This window comes from Tinamus guttatus, unplaced genomic scaffold, assembly GCF_059628265.1.
Source record: "Tinamus guttatus ecotype Peru unplaced genomic scaffold, ASM5962826v1 Tinamus_guttatus_pri_ptg000945l, whole genome shotgun sequence".
NCBI lineage: Eukaryota > Metazoa > Chordata > Aves > Tinamiformes > Tinamidae > Tinamus > Tinamus guttatus.
In genome coordinates, this window is record NW_028289479.1 from 82,334 (window position 1) to 105,211 (window position 22,878).

Here is a 22,878-nt window from a genome sequence, read left to right on the forward strand (position 1 = left end):
TAACGCAATAGACCATAGTTAAGGCAAATAGGAGCTCTAAAGCAAAGGACATCAGAACAAGCAAGTGACTCTAGAAGCAACTGAGTGTGGGAAGGTCTATGGCACACAATTTTTCAATTACTTCACTTCTATGAGCCTTGTCTGTTCTCTTCGTCTATATCCAACATACCTTAATTTCATTTTCTCTTGAAAGTAGCTCAAGGGATTGCTGAACCTCTTGAGTTAGGAGATTTTTGTGTCAACAGAAACTTACACACTTTAAAGAAATAAATCACTGTAACTCATCATTCTTTTTTTTTCCCCGGCCTATATTACTTTGTTAGGGCCCTTTTGGACTCAAATACTATTCTCTAATGTCTCTGCTAGCTTGACGTCATCTTCAAGTGTAACGATTTTTCTCACTGTTGCATCATTCCAGTTATTTAATGTTGTCCTAGAATGAACCCTGTGTGAATAAGCATGACAAAATCCGTCTTTAATAATGGGGTTACCTCTTCTGATAATCTCTAGATTAATTCCTGTTTGGAATTGTGCAGCGTAGGTGCAAATGAGCCATGGAGTTTTTGTTTTTTTTTTTAGTTTTCTGTTTCTTAATATGTGGGCCATATATATATATATTCTTTAAATTTTGCATTTTTAATATGTGGGTCAGTGCCCACCTTTGCATAGGAGTCCTTCCTAGTAATTGCCAAGCAATTCACTTTCATCCCATCAAACCCAAGATACTGCTGAAGACGCTAGAAATTGCTGTCAGCTTTTGAGTAGAACTTGAGGTAGTTCATTATTAGTGTTCCTAATGATGCCAAATATATAGTAGATTTAACGCACTTTTATTGACACGCACACAGTAAGAACAAGAGACGGTTATTTTATAAAATAATTAAATTCATTATAAGACAAAAGATATATATAGAAAAGGAGAGAAATACAATACCACCACCATAAACCAACATGCTCTATCTTGAAGAGACCTGAATCTTCCAAGACCCTTTGCTAAATCCCTGCTGGATGAGACCTCATGGCACGAGAGCTGTCACAGAACATCGGCAATCTAGCTGTTGTTCCTTGAATTAGAGAGGGTGCTATAGGACACAGCTTTCTCTCAAGCAGCAGTAGCTTGGCATGCAGTGACCCTGCTTGCCTCTTCTGGCCAGCTATTAACAGTATTTTGAAGAATATTTTGTAAAGCAAATCACTTGATAGCCATTTGTGGAAGCACTGGGACAGTGCTTTCTAAGACTTATCTTCTGCTCTGCTTGCCAAGACTGACATTGAAACAAAGCTTATTAATATAATTTACTGCCTGTCCACTGTTCTCAATCTTTCCAAAATGCATGCTCTGTCACTGTGCAATACCTTTTCTCTTTAAACGTGTCCAGGAGATACTGAAAAAGATTACTGCAGTTACAAGTCAGCTCCTCACTGGCTGTAAATCATAGAAGTTAATAGAGCATATCAATTTCTCCAACCTGCACAGAAATGAAAATACAATTTTCCAAGAGAAACTGCTTATTCAACAAGATCAAAACATTCTGTTGAAACATTCAGACTTCAATCAAACTCTGTTTATAAAAGAAATCAAAATGAAGTAGTTCTACCTCATTAAAAGATAGCCCTTTAGTTGAGGGCTTTTTGTTTCTTGTTGTTGTTTTGTTTTTGATTTTGAAACTTAGATGCTAAAATACAATGTGATTTTTTTAAAAAAATCCCGTTTTAATTGAGAAAACAAAGTCTTTGCACAAATACGTATTTTAGGGGATATTTAGACTGTTGGCAGGGCCTCCTTAGTCTGAATTAAGTGTAGGCATAGTACAAATTCCGGTTCCTGCATGGCTTAGGATTTTGTCTGGGCATTCAGGTATCCAAAGCCATCAGTGATGGATACTTGGTATTCTCAAATATATAATGAAGTAATGATTAAAAAGGATGAATTGTTTCTCCATTAAGACAGAAATGGTCTCTGTGAGTCTTTTCACAAGGCAAGTTTGCACTGCATATAATATATGGCATACCTGCATACCCATGCATAAATGGCTATGCATTTTTCTAGACTTTTTCTAGAAAACATAAACACACAGCATGATAATTTTGTCTTTAAGTATAGATAATGAAACTTTAATAGCCCATGATAGCTATGCCAATAAAAATGTGAAGGATGTGCAGCTGTTCAGTAATAGGTCTTGAGTCGTGTGTGCCAAACCACTTTTTGCATCTTTACTGTATGGCATGTATGTATATTCTTAGTCTACATCATGTCTGTATAATAAATCTAATAGCAAAAGAGGAAACAACAGACCTGGTCTGTAAAATTAGGGGGTGACTAGTGTTGAACAACTCTTGTAGCATGCTGTAGACAACGTATGTGTTATAAGCAATGACTAACCTCACATACAGCTGTTAGAGAACCTTAGCTACCATACTGAAATAGCTGTGTAACAATGTAATACTACTTGTAAATTAGGGAAGTGTTATTCATTTGTGGTTCAGATTCATTTCAGTGTGTGGGGACGTGACTGCTCAGGCTTTCTAATAGCATCATAGGTTTCTATTTGGCTACTAGGGAGTGGGGTATGGGCACTTCCAAATGGCCTGATGCTCCTTTTATCTTTGGCATTTACACTCTTCCAGCTGGAAATATTTACCAGCCCCTGCATACTTCGTTGCATCAGTTGTACACATCTAGTTTTGCCCTCATTAAATTTATTTGAGCTGAGAGAATCTAAGGAATCAACACAAAATGTAAGTAATGCCATAGTAATTAGGTGGGATATCAAGTTTCTTCAGCTCTCTTCTGGATGATTTTCAAATTATGCACTGGTGAATCATGCTTTCACACAATTTGTGCTGCATCTGGGAGCCTTGGGAGTTGGGAAATGCAAGACCAGTTGATGCCACTCATCTTGGTGCTGAGTTTCCATTAATCTTAGAGGAATCTGCAAGTTTTGTCCTTTCTGCAGGCAGGAAGGGAATAAAACAATGCCAGGGTATATTTACACATGTATTTGTAGTTGCATCCTTCTACTTTTATAGTCACTGTGATATTCAAGGTTCACAACATCAACTACTGCCACTTGCCTGCTTGCGCACCATCAAAATAGCGGTATCAAAACAAATTACTTGGGCCCCTTCTCTCTCTGTTGAGAGTTTTTCTTCTTGAAGAGAAATAATCTGCTTTCTTTCCAAGTACAAATTTAATAACTGGAGTCTCATTACCATGAGCAGATGAAAAGATGGCTTTTTCTTTGCTGTGCAGTGATCAGGGTTTAAATTGTGGAACTGAAGCAACATTGATTGTTTCGATGCAGTTCCTAGCCAGTACAGATTCTCCCCTGTGTTACAGCTTTTTCATGAGAGCGAGAATAGTATCTGCCCTATGATTTATCTTTCTTTGATGTTTAGACACTGGAAAGATAAGTGACTTTCTAGAAACTTTGCTACACTTGGTAAGTGGCTTACAAAACCGAGACCTCATCCTTCTCTTGAATTCAGGTGTGGTCCCTGGATACTTTCCACAGCTGATTCCGTGATCTGATTCTGTGATTCTGGATCTTTTAGCATGCCTTTCCATTTGTTTTTCTTCCATTCAGATTATAGTATTCATTTTAGAAAGCAGTTCATTAACTTACTACTGTCTGAGCATTTTTTTTCAAAGTGGCAGCACTAATATTAAAAGTTATCAGCTATTGTTTTCTGGCAAAGTATTTTGTTGTCTCAGCTTTGTACAAGCCAAGGGCTTTAATTGCAGCTCTTAATCTTTCAATGTGCTTTGCAAAGATGAATTAATTAATTTTCATAACGCTTTTGTTAAGCAGGTATGGTTGTATTGGGCCCTACATTGCAGGTCTTGCTGTGTTCATTCCAGGGCACCCAATTAGCTCACATGTAGACACTCTTTTGGGCATATGTTGCAGGGTTTTGTTAGTCAGGGACTGCAGTGGCACCGGCTAAAAGAGAAGGCCACCAACAACCCTGCACTGGTCCCTCCAGGTCTCAGACGGAGGCCCATGGCCTACAGAAACGGTAGCCACACAGCATACAACCCCTCTGCACGGACATGTTTTAGTGGGAGCTGCAAAGGGAGGAGGGACGAGGAGTTCTGTGGGGAGGAGCTGTAGGAGACGTTCAAAGGGAGACACTGTTGACCTTCTGGGCCTGAACCAGGCCGAGCAGCCCTCCTTAGTGCTGTGCTTCACACAACAGGTCCCCCAGCCCCTTCCCACCACCCTCCTCTTGAGCAGGATCAGGAGTGTTGCGCTGAGAAGGATGTTCTCCTTAGTCCTGTCCAACCGGTTAGGAACACAGAGACACTTTGGCAGGTAATTTCAAGGATGAATCTTTTCTTTCATAGTAATTTAGAGGCTTGAATTCAGTCAGGTTAGGCGAGATGCTGGTGGCAGAATTTGTGCCTTTCTCAATAGTTGTAAAGTTTACTCAGGATTCTGAAAAGCAGCATTGGTGTTGTAACTGCTTGTCTGTTGTTTTTACCATGGTGGAAAAAAACTGTACTTTGGAAATGATATGCTTGCTTTGACTTTCCAGTTTGGTAGTATCAGAGGTTAACTTTTAGTTGCTCCCCACCTCGTGTATTCCGTGGTAACCGGAGTATCTGATAACCTACTTTTATGGGTTATATGGCTTACTTTGATATGAAACTTATGGGAAGGCTCTGCAGGCTCTGGCTGCAGAGCAAGGGCAACCATGGGGCAGAAGATCTGAGTGTTAAAGCCATTAAGGCTTGGAGAACAAAGAGCTGTCTCCTCCCATGACACCAAATATCCTTATTTTCTTCTCTTTTTAAAATTTTATTTTATTTTATTTTTTTAAATCTTTTCTCTTTTTTTCTCACAGTGAAAGCAGATGTCTTCTGGTGCACTCCCTGCCCAGGAGACAGGGCTCCCTATTTCTACTCAAGCAGTCCCAGGGACTGGGAAGTTCCTCTAGGTATGTGAATCAATCTGCCTCCACAAGGTTCCTTCTCACCAATAATGCTTGCACCCAGTCCGCTCTAGGAGCTTCCTACACGAAATGCCTTCTGCTTTGAAATGGTTTATCTGCAGATTGGATGCAGTCATGTGTCCTATAAATCTCTCAATGAAAAGATAGGTCGTACATTTTATCAAAGTTACACTGCAGAATAACCCTAAGCAGGAGTCTCTGAACTCTTACTTCATATTCTACACATGAGGGTAAATTACAAGCCTTCTTGCTATATATTTCTAAAATATAATGTATCTATGCCAAGGCACAGGCTATAAAATGGAAATGAGATAGCTAGCACGCTGGTGTTTTTCTGATGTACAGAGGTGATCTTGGTGATATATGTCAAAAACCTCCAACCATATTTTAAAAGATCAGGAATGTCAATTTGCATAATTTCGGATATCATTTTTTTATTTTTTTTTCTAATGGCTGAAGAATGGTGAATAAAATTTAACTCTCTTAGTGCGAATAAATTAAGCTTGTGAAAATGCAAGTGTTACCATTCGTATAGCTGTTATCAGTCACATAAGAATGCATGCAGATAACGGGCTTAAACATTGCACCAATAGTTGCGTTATGACTGGAAATGAGGAAATTATCTCTTCTGTCATATTGAACAAGACATGGCAGTTTCACGTGCTTGCACTTTGACCTTCTGCTAGATTTTAATCAATTAGTGGAGTCAGCATTTAATGGCATACAGAGCTTGATTTGCATCATTTTGGATATAATTTTTTTTTCTTTTTTTTCCTAATGGCTGAAGAATGAGGACTAAAATTTAACTCTCCTAGTGAGAATAAATAATTCAGTTTGTGAAAATGCAAGTGTTACCAGTCATAGATCTGTTATCAGTCTCATAAGAATGCATGCAAATACGGGGTCACTCAGCAAGAGTCAATGGCAGTCAATGGCACTGGCTCCTGTGAAGGGTTTTTTGTTTTTTTTTTGTTTATTTTTAACTGCATTTTCACAAGACAAAAATCTGTTCAGATTCATTGTCCATAAACATTGTGGTTTTTTGTTCTTTCCAAGGATCTATTTGGACCAAAAATTACAATTTTAATACTGTGTAAGCCAAATTTCAGGAAATATATTTTCTTCCAAAGTTGGGGGAAGGTGGAATATTTGCAAAATAATAATAATTAAAAAAAAAGAAGAATGAATTAACACCAGCTTCAAATTGAAGGAAGAAAAGAACATTTCTTTCATTTTGAATGAAAGAAATGCCAAAAAATCATTTTAAAGTGGAAAAAGTCAGTATTTCATTCCAAAACATATATAATATATATTTTTAAATGAGCCTTTCAGCTCCCTGTTTACTCTGAGGGATTATTTGGAGAATGGGATGCTCTCCTAGGAGAAGACAAATGGGCTGGCAGCTGGAAAGTAAGATGACACTTACTAGCTTGACATTGGACACACGTTCATAAGCCAACATAGTTCCATAAGCAGTAGTGTTAGCAATACAGAAGAAACCACAAATGGCTCAGAAAAGTGATTAAAACTCTAGACTGATAGCTGGGATTTGGCCTCCGTTTTGAAAATACATGAACTAAACGTATAGTTTGTAGTAACATATTAAAAAGAAAGAAAAGTGGAATGATGTAAAAATAAGTTTGCTTTTTTCAGTACATTAAACTTCAGTTTGGGGCTTCACTCACTTGTGAAATCAACAAGGTTCAGACTGTTTCTTGGCATTTGGTGAAAACAGCAGTTAATTGAAGACCCAACTCATAGTTACAGATGAATACTCATTTTGCTTCTGGACACTTTAATCAACCTGCCTGCACGCTGGGATCAATCAGTTTCAGCAGTTGTGTTCATTCATCTTCGTCCTGCCATTCATCTCATGGCAGCAAGGAGAACATTGTGTAATTGAATTTAGTTGAAATCTAATACAAGGACAAACCGTGACAAGCCAGCTATAAGAAGCTTGATTCTGAATTTTCAGTATAGGTTTTAGATTTCCAGCAGGAGGGAGTCCAGGCTTCTGAGTAGCTACACTGAGAAAGCTGGCAATGAAGAGGGGACGTGAAGGCTCTTTTGTTTGTGTATGTGTTTCTGTTCTATTATTGTGTTGTCATTATTGTTATTGGCTTTTGTTCAGTGATGTAAAGCATACAGACAGGATCTCGATATATTGACTGAAGTGGATTTAGAGCTAGATTTTAGATTTTGAAAGTGTTTCGCATGATGCACAGGCTCCCCCAGAAAAGTCTGTAGTAGTCCTATGCTAATGTAGCTAATTTTTTTTCTTTTTTTTTTTTTTCTTTCTTTTTTCCGCTCTATTTATGGCCGTTTTCCTCCGAGGAAAGGAGGAAGGTACATTGATGTGAACACGTGCTAGCAGACTGGCATGCGCAACACCCACTGTCCAAATTAGCTAAACACAAACCATTTGGGATAGCTTGGGCTTGGCTAAAATTAATCCCAGCTGATCAGTGGTATACTTATAATTTCTGTGATTTGGGGGCAGGATCTAGAGTAACCGGAACAGACAAAAGAAATCCCTGATTCAAAACATGCAATTTCAGTACAAGATGAAAAGGAATAGGAGAGTACAACAGAGCGTGCAGTGATCCAGTTACAGAGTGCTAATGGCATCGGTGTGATTAGTGGAATAAATTGTGGTGAAATCATAGCAGTTGTCAAGAAGTCTAATGCATTTTTTTTCTATCATCATATGAAAAACTGTAGCAAATTCATAGCAGAAAGATGGCTTTCTTATGATTTTTATTTGAAATTCTTTGCTCCTCTTCACCCTTTGTACATAATCTCTAATTACAGTGCAATTGTGTGCAGATTGCTTGCTGCTTTCTATTAGTGTGCTTTGGAAATCAGTGGGATGCCAGAAGATAAACTGAACAGAGGACATAGAGGATATTCTCCTGGGCATACCAGTAGTGCAGGAATGAGGCTGTTGAACCATCTTTACCCACAAAATTGGAAAGAGGTTATACTGTGAGACTGCATATAATTTAGGGGGAATGTCATTCCTCTCATTGCATTCCAGTCAGCCAATAGCGTAGACACCTTCTCTGGCACTTTGTCCTGCAGGAGTTGCTGTTCATGGTAGTGATTATTTCCTCTAGTTCCTGAGATGTTAATACCTAACCTGTGCTGTCTCTAGTGTTGCAAGTACCCACTCTTCCTTCCGGATAACTCATGATGACAAATCTGAAATTTCCATCTCCATTTGGATGACAGACTTGTCTTCTCACGTCTACAGGTATAGTTGTGGCTTGGTGAGAGCATGGCACTTCAAAACAGAGCATGCTAATTTAAGCTAAAGGCTTTTTTATTATTATTTCTATGATAACGTTGACTGTGTTGGAAGAGAGGACGGGGAAGGCAAATGGGAGAAAGTGGAGTATTTAAAAATAATAATAATGAATTACTTGGGTTTATTGCACTGCTTCTGCCCAGTCAAAAAGGATGATTAAAAAAAAATAATTCTACCTTCTTGCCCCACTGCAGGCTTTTTTCTGAAGTTTTCTGTAAAAAGGCAGACCTAGGGGGCATAGGCTTCTCTGCTTCCTCAAGCTCTGAATTTGAACCTGATGGGTCATTTTTACCAGACTTGACAGCAGTGTGGAAGTATCAAGTGAGGTAAGAGTCTAAGAACTGTGTTTGAAACCCTCTTCCCTGCCAGAAGATCCCTATTCTCTTGACCTTGCTCCAGCCAATACCTTAACATACAAGGGAGAGGGACCTCCTTCCACTGCTGCTGATGTGGTGCTGCGTGTGCATGAAAAATGGGCAGAACGGACTTAGGTCCACTACTGAAATGCAGAGGGACATCCCCATGGGAGGGACCATATCTCAAGCTGACTGTCTTAAAGCTTGTTTGCCTTTCTACTGCTCAATAAACTTCCTTGGGTGGCACCATTGGACCTCATTGGTGTCTGAATCTCACTCTGGGTATAACAAGGAATCTTCCCAGCTCAGGCCTCCCCAGACAACCCTTGGTGCCCAAAACCAATCACAGAACCGCTGCCCGCGGCTGAAGGGATCAGACAGGGGCATCCTTAATCTTAGGTTTATTACTCTCTGTTTTCTGTTTTGCACTAAACAGTTGCTTCTTTTCTCATATGCACACAGCGGTAGGGAGCAGGGCTGGGAACATGAGATTTCTCCCCATCACAGAGCGTGTATTTCGTAGCAGCAGCCCTTCAAAGCCTGCTGTTTGGGGAGGAGAGCTGGGTGCAAAAAGTCGGTGCGAGTTTTACTACCTGTCCCAGCCAGCTACCTTGGCACCAGCTTGTCTCTTATGGCTTCATTTACTGTAAAAAGCAAAATCTTTCCTTGCTCTTTTATATAGAAAGGTCTGCATCATTGTAAGTCAGTGCAAAGAGAGGAAAACTTTATATGCTGCCTGTCAACAGGGAATGTCAATAGAAGAGCATTAGTAATAAATGTCATGGTGCACTCTAATTACCGCCTACAGCTCCGCTCCTTGAGGCTAGATGTTCTCTCCATTGGGGTCATGCTGCAGTACATATTAATTAAATCTCTTCAGCATTATCTGTGCTTTCTGGAAGGCAGCAGACGTCATGCACAAAGTAGTGGTTTATCTGTAAAGAAAAGAGTGCATCCTCCAGCAAGGAAATATCTTTATCTTTTGAAATAGATATCATCTATTATTAAAGCAAAGAAAAATGAGTGCCTGCTGGATTTTCTACTCTTCTTAATAGCCTATTTTAGAATGAAATAATGACTAGAAAGAGGGAAGAGAAATAAGCTCAGACATGAAAGCACAAATACTGTTGTTTAGTAAATATGTGTTTCTGTTAAAATTATGGTTTCGACAAGTTGTGGTGGGAAATGCAGCTAGAAGGAGCTCTCTACCCTTGGTATGGAGAAATTGCACGGTGTTTGATGGAGGAACAAGGAGTTGTTTCAGTTTAAGGCCTAGTAAATTCAGGAGGAAACAGCAAAGCTTTTTCTTGATATCTATGTGTTTGGTTCAGGTTTCAGATGGCTGTTTTCATCTGCATTAACACTTGCAAAGTCATTTTTCACAGCCATCTTTAACAAGCACTTTTGCATCTTTGTTTGAGCTGCAAAGTATATGTCTACACAGGCAAAAGCCCCTATTTTTCAGTCAGGAAATATAATCAGTACTTGATGACACAGTAGAAAGTAGATTTTTTTCCAAAGTGCCTGTGGAAAATGAGAAGCCACTTGGTGTTTGAGGTCAATAGCACTTGTACTCTTACATCTCTTGGTGGCTACTAAAAATGCTTATTCCAGGAGAGATGAGCTGATTCCAAGTGAGTGAAAAACATATTGCACTTAATGAATTTGATACATTCAAAAAAAAAAAAAAAAAAACCTGAAGCACTGTAATCCAGTTTCTGAATTGGAATGAATGGAATGAGAAAAAATATGATTTTTCATTGCAAATACTCAGTTACAATGCCAGCACAAATCCTTAAACACAGAGATACCTTTTATTAAAGAATTTTTGCTTGAGTTTTTTTTCGGTTGTGTTTGCAACACCACCACTGGAGGACAGATGTTTGTTAGAAGAGCTCAGAGTCTGTTAAGAATACGACTCCCAGGACAGCCTAGTAGGAAGCAGTTTGTATGCTAAGTAGTTTTGGAACCTATTACTTTTTCAGAGTGACCAATCATTTGCTGTTTTAATTATCTGATCATAACAACCTTTTGCAGGCTGCATCCCATTAGTTGCAGAAGCTAGAACATACTTAAATTGGAAGAGTGCTGAGACCGTTGCCACTGCAGCTTGGCAAACCTAGGTATCATCACCTAATGAGTGGTCGAGTAAGAGAAAGCAATGCTTGAAGTGATTTATGCAGGGCTTCCAAGACCATGACAAGCCACTTGAACCACCTCATGTACCTGAAGTGGCTTTAGATATCGAATGGCAACAGCTAACCGCAATAGTATTAGTATAAATTCTGACTTTAATGGAGCTATTTTGGTCTACTGCCAAGCAATTACAATAAGTAGTATTCAACCAGGTGTTACATGAAGGAGTTTCTTCTCTATTGTATAATTCAAGAGTTATCAGGTAAAGTTCAAAAGCTGAAATGGAGAAAGAAGGCAGTAGAAATGGATCCCATTACTCTCTTGTCATTCAGCACATGTTTCCTGATCTGCTTTCAAATGCACGAGGCCATAACTGCTGGACTGACTGCTGGCTTTTCTCACTCCAGGTTGTGCACTGAACTTTACCTTAGGTCAAATCCCAAATTTTCAGTTCTGGAGAAGTATGAACCTGTGTCTGTGGATTAATTTCTGATTGCCATTGAATTGGGAGTTCAGTCCAGGTGTGGTGTTCTGATGCAAAGTTTTAATTCAGGCCTGTTTCTTACTTGAAAGATTTGACTTTTCTTTCCAAGGTGGGCAGCAAGAGTGCCCTGCAGAAGGAGAATATTGTTTTTACCATATGCGATTTCTTAACGTTGTCCTCTTGTCTCATAAATAGTTTAGCTATGAATATGTTTAACAGCTTATCTTCATCCTCGGCCTTCACAGAAGGTTCCAGTTATGTCCTTTAGTACAGAATATATTCTCTCAAGGGTCTGAGAAGTTCTATGTTCTCTTTCTCTGCCCACGTCCCAGGCTCCCAGGCAGGTGGTCAGAAGTCATGGGCACCTTCTCTCCCCATAACTGATTGCCAATCTGGATTAAGGAATAACCTGTTCTTCCTGCTCTTAAATATAGCTGATCATGCATCTCTTTTCAGCCAGGGCACTGGCATGTCCTTCCACACTGGCATGCACTTCTACATGAAGGGTAACATGAGGTGAAATATCAAGATCTGAAGGGCTAAATAAAAAGTTTATTTTATGTTTTCAAGTATGAATAAATGAAGTCTCTCTTCACAGCACCAGAATATCTATGTTGCAAAGCACTGGAACTGCCTATGTATTTTTTTCCCCAATTTCATGTGCTCCAAAACAAATCCTTTTATTAACCTAAAATAAATGGATCTTCTTTTACATCTGCACATAAATATAGCTGTAGTGTTAGATTCTTTGTCTGTTATCCCGAGCCAGTAGCACTATGCAAGAGTGTCCCACAAAATAAACTTTTGCCACTAATGATGTTGCAACTGTCCAAAGACATCTGCTCTTTCTCACTACTGTGCATCTTTTAATGATGTGACAAATGATATATTTAAGATCATGGCACAGAAAGAAAACTTGTGTTTCATCTTCAAAAAGAAAAAGAGAGAGCTACTTTCTGCTGTTAGAAGGTCAGTGAGCTTAAGTAGTTGTGAGCAAATTTTCAAATGATGCTATTTGACATCAAGCCATGTCCTTGACATCACTAGAGCCACTGCAAAATTGCAGGGTGGTATCTTGACCGCTGGTGATTCCTTTTTTTATTGTGGCATTGCATCATTTCCAATGAGCAACATCAAACATCACAGGAAATTTATGATCAGAGCACTAGGCCATTTTCGTTTCCTCTCTTCCCCTCCTTTATCCTTCCGTTTTGAACAGCCCTTTAACTGGCTACTATTTTTAAAAACCTGTCATTTGCAAAAATTGTAAACGTTAAAGTATTTGTATTTCCTATCATCATTTAGCTGAGTACCAACAATGGCATAGGAGAGAGGGATTCTTAAAAGCCTTTATATTTTCCTTCTTTGGTAGACAGCAAAGTGTAGCTCATATAAAAAGCAGGATCATTTGTATTAGGTACTGTGGTCCTGACAGATTAGTAATAAAACTGCACAAGTTTTGCTTTAAAATCTTGTGGTTGCAAAAGATTGATGGCAGGACAGAGAATTCCATTTGTTCTGTCCAGAATTTTGGGGCTTGAAAAGTTTAAGATAAAGTATGAAATTATTTTTAAGAGAGAGTACAAAGTAGTTGAGAAGATAATTTTCAGGGGGCAATGGCTTAAAAAGTATTCTTTTGAGAGCTTCGAGTTCTGCAATGAATGTTGGGCTTTACACAAGGGCTGCAATGTGGTTCGCCTCTGTTGGCTTAAGGCCAAATACTCATCACTTTTTTCAGGTAAATGTTTTATAGCATGGTTGTACCTTTGAATAAGGCTGCTCACCTTCTTCCTGGGATGTCTTGTGTCAGAATCAGTCATTGCCAGCCTTAAAGTGACTGTTAGTGGTGAGGAGGTCATAATGTTTTTGGATTTTTGTGGTTAGATGAGCTTTAGCACATAGGTTTTTGATGGGTGCTTGAGGGCCTGTTGAGCATAGGTGTGAATAATAGAGTTACCCTCTGGAAGAGATTGTATTCTTATTTAAGTGAGCTGCACCATTTACCTTTAGCTGTACCATTACTCCTAATTTTCCCCATTCAGGTTGATTGGAGTATGCAACAGGGGAAGGCTAGGGGTGAACCTGGATTTGTTTTAAAGGCAACTAGCTGTCACCCAACTATACTAACAGGTCTTCCCACTCTTTTGTCACAGAGACGGGTTCATGGGTACCTGCTTTAAAGTAGCCCGCTCGGGTTTTGGGGTGGCAAGCTCAAGTTTGTGTTGCTCGGGTGTTCTTGCTAAATCATAGTGCAAAATGACAGTATATTTCTTCAAGCAAGGGAGGAGCAATGATGGGATGAGCAATGTCTAGCATGGTCTTGGGGAGTTGTAAATGAATCGTGGTCAGAACTTGCATTTAGGATTAGAAGGGAAGGAAAGACATCAGATTTTCAAATGCAGGATCTACGTCCTTGAGAAAGTTCATTGTTAATAAGAGAAGACAGAGGTGATTTTTCAGAAAACCTAATGGAAGTGGCAAGGTTTCAATAATACTTCTACTTTCCTAATTAATAGCTTCAGCAAGAGGCAGGAGCATAACTTTTACCTGCAGTTTTGTAACTACTCTTGAACTGGCCGGGATGGGATGGATGTTTCTTTCTCTGTTAAAATGGCTAACAAGTGCAAAACTCCTTGGTCCCATCTTCAAAAGCTACTGCACTTGCCTGTCAGTCCATTTTACCTCATGTGACCCTCACCTTCCAGTGAGGTGAATATAGGAGTTGCTAGAGTTATGCTGGTCTCCAGGCCACAGCCCTGGCCTGCAGCACCCACTGCTAGAGACGATGCCCAGGGAGAAGTGAAATTTTGTGTGTTTGACTGTATTTGATAAAATACCCTCTTGCGACACTCCATGTGCTGGTGGAAGGCAGCTCCCAGAGGCCTCCTTGCCCCAGGTCCCCATCGGGTGAGGAGGATTTGCTGCAGCAGCAGGGCTCTCCAACTCACCCGCCAGCCTGTTCAGTCACACAGCGGTCCTAGCGTTCAGGAGCAAAAAGGACACGGCAGATGCAACTCAGCTTCGCGTTGAAAATCTGCTCTGCAAGTGCCTAGAAAAACAACCAAATGCAAAAAAAAACAAACAAATCCGGTATCAACAGGGAAGCAAAACACTGCCTTGTTGTGCCCTTTCGTTCCTGCCTTGGAACTGATAGAAACATCTTCTCTTTGATTTTTTTTTCCCTCCTCTTCAAACACTTCTGTCCGAGTTTGTTCAGTTTTCCTGCTTTATATGGGAGCTCATTTGTATGTCCTCCAGGACATCCTCCAGGGAGGAGGCTTTGTTCTTGGATCCGGTTTTGCTTTATTAGTGGATTTCCATTTGTCCTGGCATTATGCAAATTTGTTTTCAGGAAAATGACCGCAAACCATATGATCAATCTTCCTGGTAATGCTTGTGTTGGGCATCAACTTCTGGATGTCATGCAGTTGGTTGTCTCATCTTGTCAGAAAAACTACATTGTTTTTGAAACTGTTTTGGCATCTCCTTCCCCATCTTTTTTTCTTTTTTCCCTTCGCTTTTCTTTATTTTCTTTCTTATTGTACTTATTTTTCCCTATCTCAGGCCATAATATTTATCCCATTTCCTCTTCTGTTCTCCAGAGGCCTCACTTCAAAATAATAAAAAATAATGGCAATTAAATATTTTCAGGGCAAATATGCCTGAGCCAAAATCTTCCTTCATGTACGTATGTGCTTCCATTGAATTCCAGGGTCTTCCTGCCTGGGAACACAGAGAAGGTTTTGGCATGACAGGGTCTTGAGAAAGCAGAGTTTAATTTGGCACTTTTGTTCCAATGAGAAGCAGGTGAGAGAAACGCAACTGCTGTGATGCCGTACAAGTTCTTCTTGTATTTTTTCTGTTTAAAAACTGAAAACTTTCAAGTTGAAAGACTGGACAGGAGAAGAATTTTGACAAGATCCCAGATTTAAATAAATAATTGTTCAGGGTAGTGGCTGGACGTCCTCACTACTGATATGGCCCTGAATGGGGGCAGAATGCTTTGCAAATTACCGCTTATCTCCTCCTTCCTGCTGCAACCCTTGCTGAACGGTGCCCGCGGTAAGTTAAAGCAGAGCAGCTTCATGGTGGAGATGTGCCTTTTTCTTCCTCTGGAAAGCATCAGTGGTGCAGGTTTGGGCAGCATTTCCCCCTGGAGAGCGTACAGCTAGCTGAGTATGCACGACTAGCTGAACAGCACATTCCTATAATGTCAGGCTTTTAAAATATTTTATAGGGTGTTTGTATGGGATGGAGTAAAACTAAATAGAATTGCATAGCACATTCTCCACAGAAATTGCTGTAAGCCTCTCACAAAGCTTGTTGCAGGCTAATTAAAGTCATCCTGCTGAAATGAAGTTTGTCTTTATAGTTAATAGTTAGCAATGGAGTAGTATAGGCAGATCATAAGATTTATATTCTTCAAATAGAATGCAAAAACTGTAATATTTTTCTTAGTTTAAATAAAAAGATGGCAGTGTACATGTATAAAACATTAACAATATTCTTTTTCAAGCAACGTGATCCCCTGTGGGGTAACTAACTTTTCAGGGACCTCTATTTCATTTACATCACCTTGATGCAACAGGAATGTCCTCTGAAGGTGAATGTCTTCCTGAGAAAGTCAGCATTGTAGCAATATGCGTGTGCTAAGAGATGGTGCTTGCCTTTAAACTGATGAGGTGGAAGGCAGGCAAATGCCATTTTGCTCTTCACCTCTTTTCCCATTTGCCTTCCCATTTTCCCACTATGAACAGCAGCAACTTGACTTCACCAACGCATGTGTTGTGCATCACCCCTTTCTGTTGGGCTTTGCACCAGCTTAACCCCAGCGCCCTGTGCCCTTGACCAAGCTTAAGGAGACCAGCAACCTTGTCCCAGGAGCCCAAGGGGTTTAAGGGGAGGCTGTTTTCTTCTCTGTTTTAGAAATGCAGTGCAATACACAGCTTTTTCCCTATTTCTCCCTCTCCAGCCTTGCCCTCTGTGCCCGTGCTCTGTCATGTGAAAAGCTGCCAGATGCCAGAATTTGACCTGCAGGCCAGAGAACAAGTCTTCTTCACATGTTTTCTAATTCTTATGATTTAATCTAGACTCCCGAAACTTGGAAGTCCCAAATGATTTATTTGTTAGAACAAAAACAAATGCAATTTTTAAATGGGTGGTAATTGCAGCATCTGCCTCAGTATGTATACTTTGTTATGTGCTGACAGTTTTAGTCACTAAGAACTTTACTAGGAACACAGACTTCAGTTGAAAGAAATGGAAAAGTTTGAAAACTCTTTTATTGAATTCTGATGTAAAAAAAAAAATCCTTGTCCTTGATGCGTAATGTCGATTTTCATGCTGAAGTGCTCTACCTGCGGAATTTCATTTTAGAGTGCATTTTAATAGCTGAGCTCTTAACCTTTCCAAATAAAAACATATAAGGGAAATAATGATAGAGTGGAATTCCAGCCTTAATTTGAGCTGTGATAGAAGGGCTGGGTATAACATTATTCTATTACTTTTTCCTTTCTTGAAAATAGGTATGTATGGCTGTCTCTTGGCTTTACACATATTCACACGCCATTTAGCACCCTTGACTCAGGCTGATGAGATATTACCTAGGTAATTTAGCTCATTTGTCTTCAGCAGTGCCACCTGTGCACAGGGTTATTCACCAGTGGGACCTCTTAGACTGGATAGATGGTTTTTAGCAGTAAATGTATGTTTGTTTGTTCTCCAATTGCACTAAATGCTGAAAACGATAGATACAAGGGTATATTCACATGCAAAGCTGAGATTGATTCAGGAAACTCTATCTGGAAAAGAATTGTAATGCTCTGCCTTTGTGCAGTGCTTTACAGACTGAATTGTTTCAGTTTTACGCTGGTGTGGACGGACTTCAGCGTGGCAGTGATCTGGAAGCGGAGTAACAAAGTGTCCCGTCAACTCCTGAATCCCCCGTGCTTTCTGCTCAGTTATTAGTGAAACCCCATTACTTGCAGTGTGAGGTCTCGAAGGGATGACTTGAACTCAAAGAGAGAACTTGGGAATCCTCCACAGAGGTTACCATTAAGAAAGCTTCCAGCTAAGGCTGGTGGCACATGCCATGCCCAGCCTCTTTGTGCCTTAGGATGCAGCATTTGAGAGGGACTTGTCTGGATCATCACCGATACGCACACACTCCCCAGAAACACTGCTACGTTCATGCAGGCAACTTAGGCTTCCATTACAAAGCCCAGGCTATTACAAGGTTTTTTAATGTTGTTCCAGCTAATCTCATAAATGTCTTGTATATAGCCCATGTGGCAATAGCTCGTATGATGAGAAATTCCCACTACTGTTTTTGTGATGACTCTGAAAAATTTTATATGGAGACACCACTGCAGCCTTTCAGACTACTGAGAAATGCTACTCTAGCATCAACTTAAAAACATTTTAAACTAAATGGTTTAGGACCCGCAATTTGGGAATGCTTGATTTAGATGGGACATCCCTTGCCTCTTTCTAGTAGAAAGAGGATGTTAGAAACAAGCTGTGTCCCTGGATAATAAAAATATCCTTTGGATGTAAATATCCCATCGACACTAGGTATGTCACCTGTGTTTAACCAAAAAAGGCATGCTTCCTCTCTCCTGCCATTGGGTAGTGGTGAGTCATTGTAAGAGCCTTTTGCTTGTTTACAATGAGGTTAACCCCATGAGAGCTCAGATGTCGCACATGATAGATGAGCTAACAGATAACACTTTGTTTGGGACTCTACCACGAAGAAGGCTTTCCGTAAGTATCCGTATGATTCCCTAAGTATCAACTTCGGAAATTATTTAGTGCCTTTTCTCTTTAAATTATGAATCTTTTGGGCCAGGGAGAACACTCGACAGATGCTGTCTGTAGCAACAAGAAACCTTCTCATATATCAGCAGCCGTAACTTGGCAAGGAACCTCCCCTAGGGTATGTGTGCAGCCCAGTGCTGTACTGCCGTGTGCCCACATTGGCACAGAAAGAGCAGTAATACAAGGCCATGACTTGTTTTCTCTTGGCTTTTGAATAAATATGTGTTCTAGCTAGTCCAGGTAAGTATAACATGGAGCTGGGTGCAAGTCAGAAAATGTTTCTGGTGCTGGGCTGGAGGGGTCAGAGCTGGTTTGGGTCACAGCTTAGCACTGAGCCGAATCACATATGGGAAGAGAAGAAAATCCTTCATCTTCTAGGAGACCTGGAAAATGTTAGCTTAATAAAAGCAAAAGAGTAGTAAAGGGTAATAGTAAAGGGGGAAAAAAATGATCTTAGTGGTCCACTTTACTAGAAACCATACTGAGACCATATGTACAATTCAGACCAGCCTTGTTTGCCATGATTACAGCAGCTTTGCAGCAATGTTTCGTGAGTTACCAAAACCCTCTGCTCATTGCGTCAGTGTCTGTAGGCCTCATAGGGGAATGAAGATAAAGATCCTGCAGGTGTTTTAAACAGTGGTCTGCAATTCAAGCTGTCCTTGGGCCTGAGGCAGGAGGTGACAACGCGATGATGAGCAGCATCCAAGGCTCCCAGCAGCCATGTGGCACAAAGATGTCCCCTCCACCACCGAGAGCTTGTGCTCTAGGATCTAGACAGTGCAAGGCATGTGGCAGAGCAGATTGACACAGGGGGAAGAGCGCAGAATGGCCCAGTAATAGGGAACGGCTACAAACACGATGGAGTAGTTAAATCCATGTCCAAACTTGGGATCAGTTCTTACTGTAACTAGTGTCTGATGGCAATACGTGAGAAAGCAAAGTTACCTCTTCCAAAAAGCTCTTCTATGCAGGGGTTTTTTGTCCTACAAAATGCAATGTATGTTTGTTTGTTTTTTATGAACAGCACGCGTTTAACACGCACTTTATGGCAAATATAGTTCATGCAAACTCCACGTGGATGTTGGATATGCAAATAAAGCAAATAAGGGTAAGCGTTGGATACCTGCCATTAGATATTAGGTTATTCAATGCCTTGAATACCTGTCATTAGATATTAGAGTACTCGTTGCAGTATGATAGCTCAGTAAATTTTCTATCTGAGAGCATTTTCTTTACCTGTCAAGCATGAATTATTCTTAGAAGAGAAAGAAGCAAGCCTGTTTGCTCGAATTAAGATATTGGGTAGTACTAATTACAGTAAAAATTGATATTTAACTAACTGCTCCATTTTCTTTCTTACAGTACAGAGTGCTCCGGTTTCTAAATGATTGTGGTTTGATTCAGTTGTGCATGAATAGTGCTAAGTGCTGTTAAAATGAAAGTTATTTGGCATTTGCACGCGGTTGTGCATGTTTAAAGATAGAAAAATTGAGATCCATTGCAACTAGTTTCAGCCCTGCACCAACGACAAGTCACCAGTCAGCAAAGAAATACAAACACCTCCTTCCCTGTGTTGAAATTCGGTTTTGCCACACAAGTAGGAAAATTATTATCAAATGGAATTTATACCTCTCCATGTGTGTGATATAGCACATGAATGAAGCCTGTTTATACAGAAGTATGAAGTACAGTTTTTATTTTAAATAAATTTAACATACAAATGCATCAGAGATTGGTCAAACTCTTCTCCTTGAAAGTTAATTGGGAATAATCTAATTGTTATTGTTAATAAATTAATTTTTCTTTTATTTTTTTCATTTTTCTTTTTATTACTTCAAAATCTAATTTCGGTAAATCAAGTCATTCAGCCCTAGACACTTTTTGCACTAGATGAGAAACTTGCCAGTAGCCACAGACTTTTCTTCTTCAAAAATCAGGGATTAAAGGGAAAAAAAAATTGAAACAAAAGTTATGCAAAACTCTGACCTCACACCTTGAGTTTCTGGCTAGCTTTTTACCTGCTAACTTCCCCTCACAAGCAATACCCCTATCCCATGCAACTACTCTATTCTGATGTATTTACAGTAGGTTTTGTTTGTTTAGAACATTCGGACCTGCTGCAGCATCCTCTGGGAAGGCCCCTGGGGAGTCCATGTGCTTTGCCCTTGTCCTGTGGCACTGTCGTGTGGCTTGCTGGAGCCCCAGGCCCCTGGTGCTGCTCCCACCTGGGCCTGAGGTGGTTTCGCGACAAGATGCAGCCTTTTCCTGCGCCCCTTTCTCCACCTGCAGTGAAATAACTGCCCGGTTTGCTCAGGGGCTTGAAAAAGAAGTGCCTGAAGACGAATGGTAGAATGAAACAGGTACCCATTTGCTACTATGACAACTGGAGTGGCCCAGCTCAAAATATATCTGGTTTATGTATCTGCATTTAAGACTCAGATTGACTAGACACCGTTTTCAGCTCGTGCTCTGTATTATTGGCCACCCTGAGTTCCGGACTTGTGGAGGAAGGAACAAAATCCTGAAAGAATCGGGGAGGAGGGAGGCTGTGGCTTGCAGTATGAAGCAGGCCACCATTTTCCTTTGGTGTTAGCTATGCAAGAAACCCCCCTCAAAGTGCTGGAGATCCCTGGGGCTGGGCTACAGGCTAAGAGTTTGTGGGATGTTTTGGGGATGTTTTTGCCGATTCAATGCGTATGTAAGGGAGAGATTCTTGCATGCACAATGGGCACATGTATAGAGACAGAGAGATTCTCCCTGGAAGCAAAAGGTTTTGGTTAAGCCCCATCTTTACTGCAAATGCCATTGGTTTAAAGAATACAGTTGAGGTTTCAGGCAGATAGGCCATACCAAGAGAAATACATCCATAAAGAAGAGCAGTGAGATTAGACTCTCTGTTTTCAAATGCGCCTGTTTAAGGAATATTAGCTTCCTCTTCTCAGGAAATGAGATTGCACGCATGCAGTAATACAAGGAAGGCATAATAATTTAAAATGGAGATAGAGCAGATCACCATGAAGGGGTTTGGGCTGCTGTTCATTTAGGTTGCCCAAATCGCTGAGCCTGAATACTGAAGAAAACGTGTGCAGTGGTTACTGTTATTTTTCACCAGCAGCCAGAGTTAAATAAGCTGCTAACATGCAGATTGCAAGTCTTTTGCCATTGCTTAAGAAAGATGATGATCATTCTTCATAAGGAGGAAAATGTGTACATCAGTTTGCCTCGGCTAACTCACTGCTGCTTTGGAGTTCATTGTGTGGTGGGGGATTAATTCACTGTTTAGTCTAATGATTTGGATGCAGTTTTATTTATTTCACCAACAGCAGAATACTCTTGAAAGTATTTCCTGCATCTTCCAAATAAGCTGTTCAACCGAGGTGCCAGTGTACAATTTGGGTGCCCTTCCTTCTCCCCTCTTGTTTGTGGGAAGACAGCCCTTTGCTGTCGAGCTAATCAGATTTCAACCTTTCCTCCTTCCCTGTCTCTTTCTTTTATTGTATGAGTTCTGGGAGATGGAGTGAGCTATTAGACTGGGAGCTGGGTTTTGCCAGTGGGGAAGGGCATCGGGCCGGGAGGGGTAATATGTGTAAGCTATTGAAAATGGTTGCTTTGGAATTAGATATAAATGAAACATTTTCATTTAGATACTCCTTGAAGGTGGCTGAAATATTTTTTTTTCTCCCCCAAGATCCTTGCTTCTTGTGCCTCTCATTATTTGTCTCTTATCTCAATCCACTTTCCTAATGATAAAAAGGAGAGGATGGGGAAAACAAAACAAAAAGCAAAAGCTGAAAACTCATCCGATTGTATCAGATTTATATCAGGATAGAATTTGTTTTACTTTGAAACATTTTGCTAAAATTACACAAGTCCTTGGACCTTATGACAATTCTGTTTAATGAAAAATGCTTCCCTTGAAAAACTTACTTTGGTTTCTGAAAAAATCTTGCCCTTAAATCACTTTAGCCAACCCTGAGTCAAGTAAACAAGGCAGAAATGTGTTTTCTGGATGTAGCACTAATACAAAGTAACATGTCTTACAACTTAGAACAGACGCTGTTCATGTGAATATTGTTCTCAAAAGCAACACTTTGTAAAACAAATGGTAGAAATAGAGACTTCAGAAAGCCAGATCTATTTGCCAAACTTACATTTTCCTATCTTTATTTTGAAAAAAAAAGAGGAAGAATCTCCAAAATAGACTGTTTTGGTGATTTCTGCTCACCAATTCTCCTAGATCCTTATACTAAAATAGTTACCAAAAAAGTATATATGTATATATATATAGAGAGAGAGAATTTTATATTTTGAAAAAATGGTTCATGATTTCTCACTCTGTCACAGCTTTAAGCCCAGTACTCAGGTTTTATTTGTATTGACCTGGACCCTGAGCCCCTGACTGCTCCTGCAGGATACCCGCATCCCCATAGTGCTCCTCCATGACTGAATGACAGGAGCTGAAATGGGTGACATTCGGGCAATTTGGATGAGTCACCCTTTTAATGCACTGCTGTCTGAGCTATGGCACTAGGAATGAAGGAATTGTGTGTTTTATTTAACCAAGATTAAAATAAATGAGCAATGTACTGCCTGCCCTGAACACCCAGTAAGTGCTTGTATTTTTCATTAGCCCTCAAGAAATCGTTGGCTGTTTTTATGCAACGCAGTAATGTATTATTCATAGGTAATTTCATTGGTGTTATTGCAGGTTCCCAGTGTAGCAAGAACATGCGTAAAGTCATGAGATCCTTAGGACGAGAAAGGTGGCTGATCTTACATAAAAATGAGAAGGCACGTGCATATGTGTGCATACGGAGTAC